The 9,913-nt window shown below is 39.5% G+C and overlaps 1 long non-coding RNA gene across 2 annotated transcripts in view; it reads right to left on the bottom strand.

Annotated features, from left to right (window-relative positions):
* Positions 1–3,697: 3,697 nt before the first annotated feature.
* Positions 3,698–9,913, bottom strand: part of LOC120566653 — an 89,863-nt gene continuing 83,647 nt past the window's right edge. Inside the window, exons 3-4 of one of the 2 annotated variants that reach the window (XR_005640440.1) lie at positions 6,695–6,746; positions 3,698–3,928 (exon numbers count right to left, since the gene is read on the bottom strand). This is a non-coding gene — a long non-coding RNA (uncharacterized LOC120566653). The remainder of the gene's footprint in view (positions 3,929–6,694; positions 6,747–9,913) is intronic. The other variant, XR_005640441.1, reaches the window with a different exon arrangement.

The following is a 9,913-nucleotide window of genomic DNA, read 5'->3' as shown; positions in this document are numbered from 1 at the left end:
TGCAGCAGAACAAGCCTGAGTGGAGTGTGATAAAGCTCGCAGAGCAGAATGTAACAGCACTCTGTTAAACACAGACTTCAGCACCTTGTGTAGCCCCAGAGAGGCAGAGGACAAGCCCTCTGCTCTTTTCTGAAGACCCAGCTAACTCGGGCCGACACCGACACTACAGCAGCCAGAGGGCCCTCACTTCAGCTGCTGACACAAGCTGGAGAGCAGCCATTATGCCTTAGGGGAAAAAAAAAAAAAATGGGGAGCTGATCCGAGCACAGCAGCAAATGGAGTGAGAGGAAAGTGATTCAGGCCGACATGCGATGATGTGCCTGGCAAATTGTCTCTTTCTTTGCAAGTGATATAAAGACTGGTGTCAAAGTTGCTCATGTCACTTTCTTTGGTCACAGACTAAGCCGGCAATATGCAGTTGAAATGAATGGACTTGTCCGTCACAACAAGTGAGTTTCCCAATTTGTGTTCTAAACTTTTAAAAATGAACAAAGTTAATTGCAAGTGGCGTAATTGCAAGCTGGTACATATTTATCTAAACATACACTGTACAGCTGTAAGTACACTGGTATGGTATACTACCGAGCACCAGTCAAACCATTACCTCTGTTTATATTTATAACCATCCGTTCCTCCTCCTACTCAGAAATACACCGGGAGAGACTGCACAGTCAAGGCTTTGTCTTCCGTCTGGCTGTGCATTAATGTAATTAAAAAAAAAAGAACTCAAGGACTGAGCTCACCACACAGATTATTTCCTGAGTCAGGGAGCAGCCTTCAATCTTAACAATGGGATTCTCCGGGATATAAAAAGAAATCTATTTCTTGTCTAATTAATTACGTTAAATAAGAGCGTGTTTCGTGGGCAATATCTGAAATTCAGCAGTTAGAAAAAGAATCGAAATATCTGCAATTAAATTACTGCCCATTTTGCTTTCAACAGTAACATTAAGAAAGAGCAAGGGGCAAATTAGTTTCACTTGTGTGTAGGAGCATGCAGTTAGTCAAAACTACAGTTACAATACCTTGTCCCTATACAGTAGAGTTATAAGAAAGTGAACAGTGATAAGGATATTTTATTAACAGACAATCATTTAGAATATGATAGAATCTTTTTCAGTTCAGCCACGAAACAAACTTTTAAACAGTTGCTCATTTTTACTACTGATAATTTAACTTGGAGTGTCATATTCACTGAAGCCTAGAAAGTGCTGCTTCTGGACCTCAGTACGCCTCAAATAACCCCTTCTACTTTGCTACTGTATTATCTTTGTAGGCAGGAAAAATCCCTTTTCATACTTGGCATGCACACAGCATATATTGTATGATTTGTATTTTAAAACATTGTGCTCATTTCAGTACCTTTCATTAGACTGGGCAAGCTAGGACTCCTCATATTGCTGAGTTGTGATCAGCTCACATCAAACACTCATGCAGCAGCGAGCTTTATTCAATATTCCACTGCCCTTGAAAATTCTATTATAGAAATCCATTTGGTCGACTGAAATGACTTATTCCCTGAAGCCTTTGAACCACTGCAGAGCTGGTCGGACCGGCAGACGCGTGGCAGCTTCGCACTCAGACATAATGACAGGCGCATGGCGCAAAGTGACAGGTCGACACCTCGCCTCCCCATTGAGAGGTCACAAGGAAGGTGGTGACACTTCTCGTCTCTTCAGGCTTCATCAGATGCTGGTTGCGGACAGACACAATCAATGCAGCTTGACAAACGATGGCGGTGTCAGGGCCACCTGAAAGACACAGTGACTTAACACTAAAAGTAATTTCTTAAGAAAGTGAGATGGCTTGTTATATTAACGCTTCGACACTACCCATTAAGGATAGAAATATAGCCTGTAATTACACATATTGGCTCTGGTACAACTGTTTCTTTTAGGGTGTGGCTTCATTAAAGGGGCTGTGGATTTAAAACTCCTCCGTGGCTAAAATAGCTGCTGTTAAATTTACAGGGTCTGATCTATACTGTTTTTATTTGGCAAAACCACTTACAGGTAATTACTAAGCATATCGTGACCTTCATGCAACGTACCCACAATGCATTTTAACAGCCCAATAAGTTCCATTTACTCAGGCTTTCACCCAAAAGGAACATTAGAAATGGTGGAAGCATTACACAGATTTATCTTGATACGTTTAAAATGTAACAAGGCACCTATTTACCTTGTTCTTTTAATCATTTTCGTATCATGGGAAAGCTAGGATATCTATAACAAATAATGTAACCTGTTGCTCTTGTCTAAAGTGCTTTCCCCTGGTGCACAAAAGGCTAGCAGAGTTGCACAAGTTCCCACATTCATGGCTAGTTAGGAGTAAAATATTAACTTAACACCAGGCTGAAAAGCAGTGCTTTACTACCCTCTCTGGTTGAAAGTTTCAGGTCTGTTTTACCTGGCTGATTAGGTTAAGTGTGCTCTGTTACACTTGTAACCACACTAAACACTGATGTCACAGTGTACCGACACACCCTGGGTGCACTTCTACATCACTGCAGCAAGGTAAAATCACTGGAGGTCAGCAAAAACACAATTTTAAAGTTAAAAAGTTGAACCATTGCTGTAGTTACGTACCTCTTACCGAATATAACAAAGCATTCAGCTTAAAACCCCTCCAGAGTTGTTTTTATAGTGTACTGGATGTGATGTGATTCTTTTTGCTAATGAAAAAAACCCAAAACAATGTTATCATTCTGCATGTTTTTTTTTTTACAATCCATCGTGATTGGCAAACACCAGGCAGCCCATGCTGTATATTGTCTAATGTCATCAGAAATTGCACATTCTGACCAATCCACTGTGTTGCTGTTGTGAGGAATTACACAGAGGGCTTTAAAGTAAATACCTGTGGCATTATCACATACACACATTTCCATTCAGTCACTCTTTGTCAGGTTGATACAACAACAAAATTCACATAATTCAACCCATGACCAGTTAATAAGAGGTTTTACATTTGCTGCTCTCAACAACTAGTGCCAGCTCAGACAAACTGACAGCTTTTACTTTTCTTTCACCAACATCAGCAGTTTGAGATTAATAAAGAGCACAACAAAAAACAAAATCCAGAATTCAAACAAAATGAAAACCCACAGGACATCACGCTGCTGGATTCACCAACGGATGAATAATCACTCTTTCTCTGATTGACATATAACAAAGCATCTAAAAAGCTAAATGTAAAGCAATTGTACTCGTTTTGCCTTATTTTCTTTATCAAGTACTTGCAGTGTGCATGATTATATTCTGTTACACCAACTCCAGCTCTGGCAGCTGCACTTCTTACTTGATATATATATACATATATTGATGATTTAGACACTGAACTCTATTATTGTGTTGGGCCAATATCATCAACACTATTTCAAATGTTCATTCTCTGATTGATTCGCATGCAGCTGTTCAGGGACCCCCAGGGACATTATTCTCAGTGTGCAAACCTGGACCTCCAGCACTGTATTTACACCGTAATATGAGATGTTATTCTAATGATCCAATGAAATATGGTTCCTCAGTAAACAGGTCAAAGAGGGAGAAATTATTTCACTGCACTCTGATGGCACCAATTTGATTCCAGGAAGCAATCTTGCTACCAACTTCCTAATGTCACTTAGATATTAGTCAGAGAGAAAAGGGCAGAGGAAATAATGAGTCATGGATGATATTTCATACTTGATGAACATATTTATTGAGGCTTGACACCCCCTCACATACACAGCCATATCAGCCTATAATTTTAAACTGTACCGCTGACGTAACATGACAGGGTGTCTATATTGACAGCATAGTACAGTGGTCTGTTATTATAGAGGACTAGTGAGTTAGAGCATTCTGCAGAGGAGTGGGAAAAGTCGCTGCAGCAATCTTGAATCTGACATGGGCTTCTCTCCACGTGCAGCTGTACAGATGCTGGCCTGCAAAGAGCCACGAAGACTGAAGATTAATGTATGTTCTGACACACTTAAAATTAATCAAGGGCAGCAGTGGATCTGGGTATCTGTTTCTAATCATACAGTGTATTCTTGCCATAACTGTTTTAAGGATGGAAAGTATTTGGTGACCTCACCCTGAAAGGCAGGAAAAGTATGTACTATTGAGCTATGTTTTTATTTTTCCTGGTCTGTTTTGATCATTTATTGTTTTCACCTGTTTGATTTTGAATTTTATGACTGACTTTAGTTTTAATTAAGTTTTATTCTATTTTTTAAAGCACTTTGGACTGCGTTTTCTGTATAAAATGTTATGTAATTGTAACTGCAGGGTTTATTCATTGTGTGATTGATATATCCAACTCGTTCTCATACCCAACTCGTAACATACTGACGCTTGTTCAGTGGTTTTCAGCGTCAGATACTGACACAAAAATCACCCTTTAGCGTCTGTACGGAACACACCGGGCATAGCATCAGCTCGACTGCGGCGCTGTAAGATGATTGGCAGGATGGAGTTGTGGATGGGTCAAACAACGCTTTCACCCCAGGACACCGGGGTTCGTGTCCCTTTCTTGTCACTGAAACATACATTTTGTAATCCCACCCACAATCTTTTCTTGAACCTAACTGTCCCGTTCTTGTGCAGGTCAGTTAAAAGTACGTCCCGACCCAGAGCGTCAAAAAGTGGCGCCAAGAGTCCCGAACAAGCGTGTCGAAAAATGACGCCAAAGGGCTAGACGTTAAAGGAGACTTTTTGTGTCAGTAACAAACACTAAAGGCACCTGGATCAAGCGCTGCTTTTTGACGCATTGGGAGTGAGAATGTGTTGTAGGTTCAGGGATTCAAAATTCTTAGTTAGGGTTAGGAAAACAACAGGGATTGGCTTAAAATGAGTCTTGTAAAACTACCAAAATGAGGACTTAACGTGATGTCATGGACAGCATTCATGCGCCACGGACTAAGGTCCGTAAAACTCAGGTTAATTTCAAAATGGTTTCAAATGGGACCAGAACCCCAATCTTCTAAGTGAAAGTCATGTGTTTGTTTAAGCCATCCACCACTCCAACCTACCTTCTCACATGGAATTTAGTGCTGTTATACGTTGTCACCTCACTTCCTCATTTGCTCTCGCAATATTTACTACATGACGGCACGTAACAAGAAACATTATTATAGTCATTTGCGCTAAGAACCATGTTTCCTCCACTAAAGACCACTTGTTGGCTACTCACTTTTTAAAGCAGTATGTGGTCTGCTTAAGTGAAATGCTGATCATGTGTGTTGGTTGATGCATAATAATGGTATAATTGCAGTGGGCAATTTTGGACTTGAATTGCAAGCGAGGGAAGAAATGGTGATTATAGGGAAAAGGATAGGCTGAATGATTTCATGGAAACAAAGTGCAGAACAACATGTATATCGCATATATACAACTCATCGTCGTTACTGTAGCAGAGCCTTGAAACATTTGCGTGAGCCAAGTCCCTCAATTCACTGGAGACAAAGTGAACTCAGGTTGAACTAGCTGATTAACGAACAATACTAAGTAGCAGAAGATTTTTTTCTTTCAGAACCAGTATGATTACTGCCAATAGGTTTCTGTACAAAGCAGCCACCTTGTATTAATGAATTTCAGCCAGCCTGTGATTATCATCTTTAAGAGGCCATATTCAAAAGGCACTGCTGATTGTAATGAGGCACTAAGTAAAGATTTTGTGGAGCCCTATCTTATTCAGTCTTGGAGAACACTTAATTCTTTGACTGGGAGAGCAGCAGCACTGTGAGTCAGCCTTATTTTCCTCCTCTGCCTGTGTAATGGAATCAAACTGGGGTGAGATAATGCCTGAGCTGGCAGTCAGGCATTGCGCCCACATCAGTACAGGAAGTTGGCTGTCCTCAGTGCAGTACACTCCTGCCATCTGCTGGTTTGATGTGAACGTGCTGCTCATTGAACAGACACATGGCAGACTGACAGCTCCTGACCACTTGGCAAATATTAGAAAAGGTCAAGGCATCTTCTTGGTTCAGCAGTCAGATTTGCTGTAGTTTCTCACCAAGGCATTTTCTCACAAACACACACTCACACATCCACCTGCTGTGTTCAACCACAACCCTGTTCTGCCAAAGGTTAAGTGCCTTAATCAAGGGGACATTGGCAGTATTTCTTCTTTACTGTGACTGATTCTGGAGCAGTTCAGGTGATTTTAACACACTTCACAATTCCACCTCTTAAAGCCTCCTATTGCAGCAGGAAATATGTTTGGTATTATGTACAGTAAAGACATTTTAGTAGTACTGATTAACTTGATCATGAGTCAGTTTTTTTCTTTTTCTTTTCATTATTCTAACTAATTTTTAAATAAGTAATTAATGGCCATTTAAGAAAAAGGAATTGAAAATGAGAATTGCTGGCAAGTCCTTGGAGACCAGTTCCACATACTAACAAATGATAGTTATGCAAACACACCATTACATAACTCACCAAGAATTTCAATAAGGGTTCTGGGTTTCAATAAGACTGCACTGCAGATTTGACAAACAAAGGTGATGCACAATTTTAATATAGCTTTCAATGTTGTGTGTATTTTTTTTATCCCACTAAGAAATGCTAATGATATTAAACACTATGTGCCAACTGACCTGATGTATTATTTAACACACCGTGGTTATAGCCCTCAGAAACTATTCTTACAAAGCAACAATTAGCAATATTAGTAGGCTATCATTAAACACATTCAAATTTCAAACCTCTGCCACCGTTTCCTCGAGGTTCATGGTCGGTGCCTTAACCTCTGGGACACTATAAAGAAACAAAATCTGGGTTCAAATATGAAACTGAAATAGAAATACAACAGTTTAAAACTCTGACTTTCTTCATGAAGGCTGATAATAATAATTTTCCAAATGGCTGTCATGCTGAGCTCTCCATCGACTCTCTACGGTTCATTTTACGTAGCTGAGGCTCAAGCCTTTCCTTTCCCAGAGTATTGTGTGAATGACGGGAAAAATACCCTGAATGGATTTTCAGTTCATCACAATTGACATGTAATCCACCTGATCTTGACAATTAAATGTATGTTGGTCTGTTCACTTCCATCAATTAGAGAATGTCCTAAATGTCTCTAAAAATCGGTTTTCTGTTGAAGTATTGAGTGTGATCTGTTGACATTCTCAGTAAAAAAAAGGACATAGCTTTCGCTGAGAGCTGCATTAAAAGCCCTGCCTAACAGCGCCCTCTGGTTTCCTCTTTGCATGGCTTGTTTGCTGTTTTTTTGCTAATTGTTTTTTTATTAATTGCAGAGGAATAAGGAAGAACAGACACTTATTCAAATTTAAAACGCAGGCCTTTTTAACTCCTTTGGTGACAAGTATTACTTGTGTCAACAAGTGTTGTCAGAATACATCAGTGACTCACATTTAATTGTTAAGTCTGTGAAAAGGGCCTCACTAAAATTTGTGGGCTCCTTGACAACAATTTGACAGCTCAGACACAACATATAATTCCTGGCATACTCCTGGGTCTCCTGAATCATTCAGGGTCCCCCACAAAATGTTTACACTGTGCCTTTAGGTACAGTTCGAGGTAGTACTTACATATTTTACACTTTTTAAGGATGTTGTTTCTTACTCATTCATTTTATGTGTAACGATAATTAATAATTGAATGCTACAAGCAGCATTTAAATGGTTCTTACACATGCATGCACCTTTTTAAATAACATTTCACTGTTAATAATAGCTTGCTTTTACTTGAGTAAAGTTTTAAATGCGGGACATTTACTTGTAATTGAGTGTTGTTTCACTGTGGTATTGCTACTTTCCTTGAGTAAAGGTTGTGAAAAGATGTCTATTTCACCACTTTTAAGAACAATTAAACCTTTTAGAACATTCAGTTCAAGAAAGTCTTTGTACCACAATATCAAGACATCAATAACGTCCATATGCTTCCCTGCAACAAGGTACGTAGGCAGAATCATCAATAAGCTTGACAACATTCTGCTGCAAAAGTCGTTATGAAGAAAGATTACAACCCTGGAGGGAGCCAGAGGATGAAATAAAAACACTGAGCTGCAAATACTGACATCTGTCAGTGAGTCCAAAGTGTCCAGATCAAACCTGAGATGAACAAGGAATCTATCTCAAAGACCGTGAAGTCGATATTGTTAAAAGCAGAGGCAGCAGCAAATCTGTCAGCAGGAGCATTGTCTGGGTCTCTGGTCTCTTGATGCTACTTTAACAAATGAAGTAAAGTCAGTAAGCATCTGCTTTTATTCTCCTCAATGGTTTTATTTTCCTTTTATAATCAAGTGGTTAAAATAACTGACCTGCTATCAAAATTAACATGTTGTTGTTCCTATAAACCTCCCAGACCGTACCTCAACCATAAAATGGCCATATAAGTCGATTGTGCAAGCAGCTTATAACGACCCATATTTACGTTTCTCCTTTTAGGACTTCTAGTGGCCGTAGTAATTATTGCGGGAGCAAATGAGGAAGTAAGTATAATAGGGCGTTCCATTTACCTCGGAACTCGGAAGCTGGAGCTGGGGATGACATCACACCCGAATTGTCTGCGTTCCCTTCACAAGTCGGAATTCACGCTATGGGGTTAGCTCTATCCAGGTTAGCCATTGTTAGTATTACCAGTTGATAACAATGCATTTCGCATTTTTTTTTTGTGCATACAAACAGCATAACAACATGTCCACAGATAGAAGATGGACAGGACTGTGTGTACGACTGATGTAGTGAGACACAAATTACACAGAAGTGCTAATAAACTGTATGTTATTTTAACATGTACGTTTTCCCTACGGAGCAGCCATGTTGGATTTTGAGCTCGGGGTACTGTGAGGTGCTCGGACTTTCCAATTCGGAAATCCGAGTTCAGGGGGCGTGTTGCCGACTTTTGCACAAATAGAGTACAAATGGAACGGACTATAAGACCACAAAGCTCCAGGTCAGGAGGTGGGGGCGTTGGTGAGGTGGATCAGTCAAACAAACGAAGGAGGTCTTTTTAAAAAGGAACTTTTTAAATTAACCAACTTTGTAACGGACATAAGCCCATGACGTAGTTACCTTGGTGACATAATTACGTCCGTGACTCTTTTTAAGCTCATCCATAATCTTTTCCTAACCCTAACCAAGTTTTTTTCTGTTGCCCAAACCTTACTACGTAGTTCTGTTGTCTATACTTTATTAGTTCCGTTTCGAATGGTCACATGTTACAGTCACATGATTAAATCTGCCACACGGTCCAATCACACTACAAAGTAGGATGTAAAAAACATATGTATGTGTGTATATACATATAATATTTTGAGGATTTTCAGTATGAATTATTTCCCCAAGAAGTTACATCTCAGTTCCTGTCTAAGAAATGATTGTGAGGCTATAGGACCTGTAAAGTGTCTCAACTGTATACTGACATGCATACAGTTTATTGCTATGGTTAGATCATATGTCCCTCAAAGTGTTTGTTTAACACATTGCAAACAAAGTTCAATCTAAATGAATTTCTAAAAAATAAATTTTCTTAAACAAAAGTGGAACAAAATCTATTATTGCAGTGAGAATATTTGGTGTTCAGTTGCTACATCTACCAACAAATCGTTACCAACGAATCTGTACTGAATCACCATTGTCACTGACTTAATCTTTTAGCAGTGGAGCTTCTCACCTCAGTTGTGATTCACATATTTCTTGCTTCTTAAAAGCTAAATAGGGGACCGCGGAGCCACAGAAACAATCATAATCTGATAACTCAGTCGCAAACATGCTGAGCTATTGGTTTTCTGTAAAGTGCTTGTATAGGCTAGTTTTGTACAGAACGAAACAGGTTGGACTACTGAATGTTTTACTGAACATGCCAGAAAATAGAAGAAGAAGTCAGAATCAGCACCGAATGTGGCAGTGATGCATTTAACTAGTGAAAGTGAATTTGAAGGGTGGTGTGACCGCTTAGCT

This window comes from Perca fluviatilis, chromosome 10 (genome assembly GCF_010015445.1).
Source record: "Perca fluviatilis chromosome 10, GENO_Pfluv_1.0, whole genome shotgun sequence".
Taxonomy (NCBI): Eukaryota; Metazoa; Chordata; class Actinopteri; order Perciformes; family Percidae; genus Perca; species Perca fluviatilis.
The sequence above is the reverse complement of the archived record's forward strand: the minus strand, read 5'-3'. Positions and strand labels throughout refer to the sequence as shown.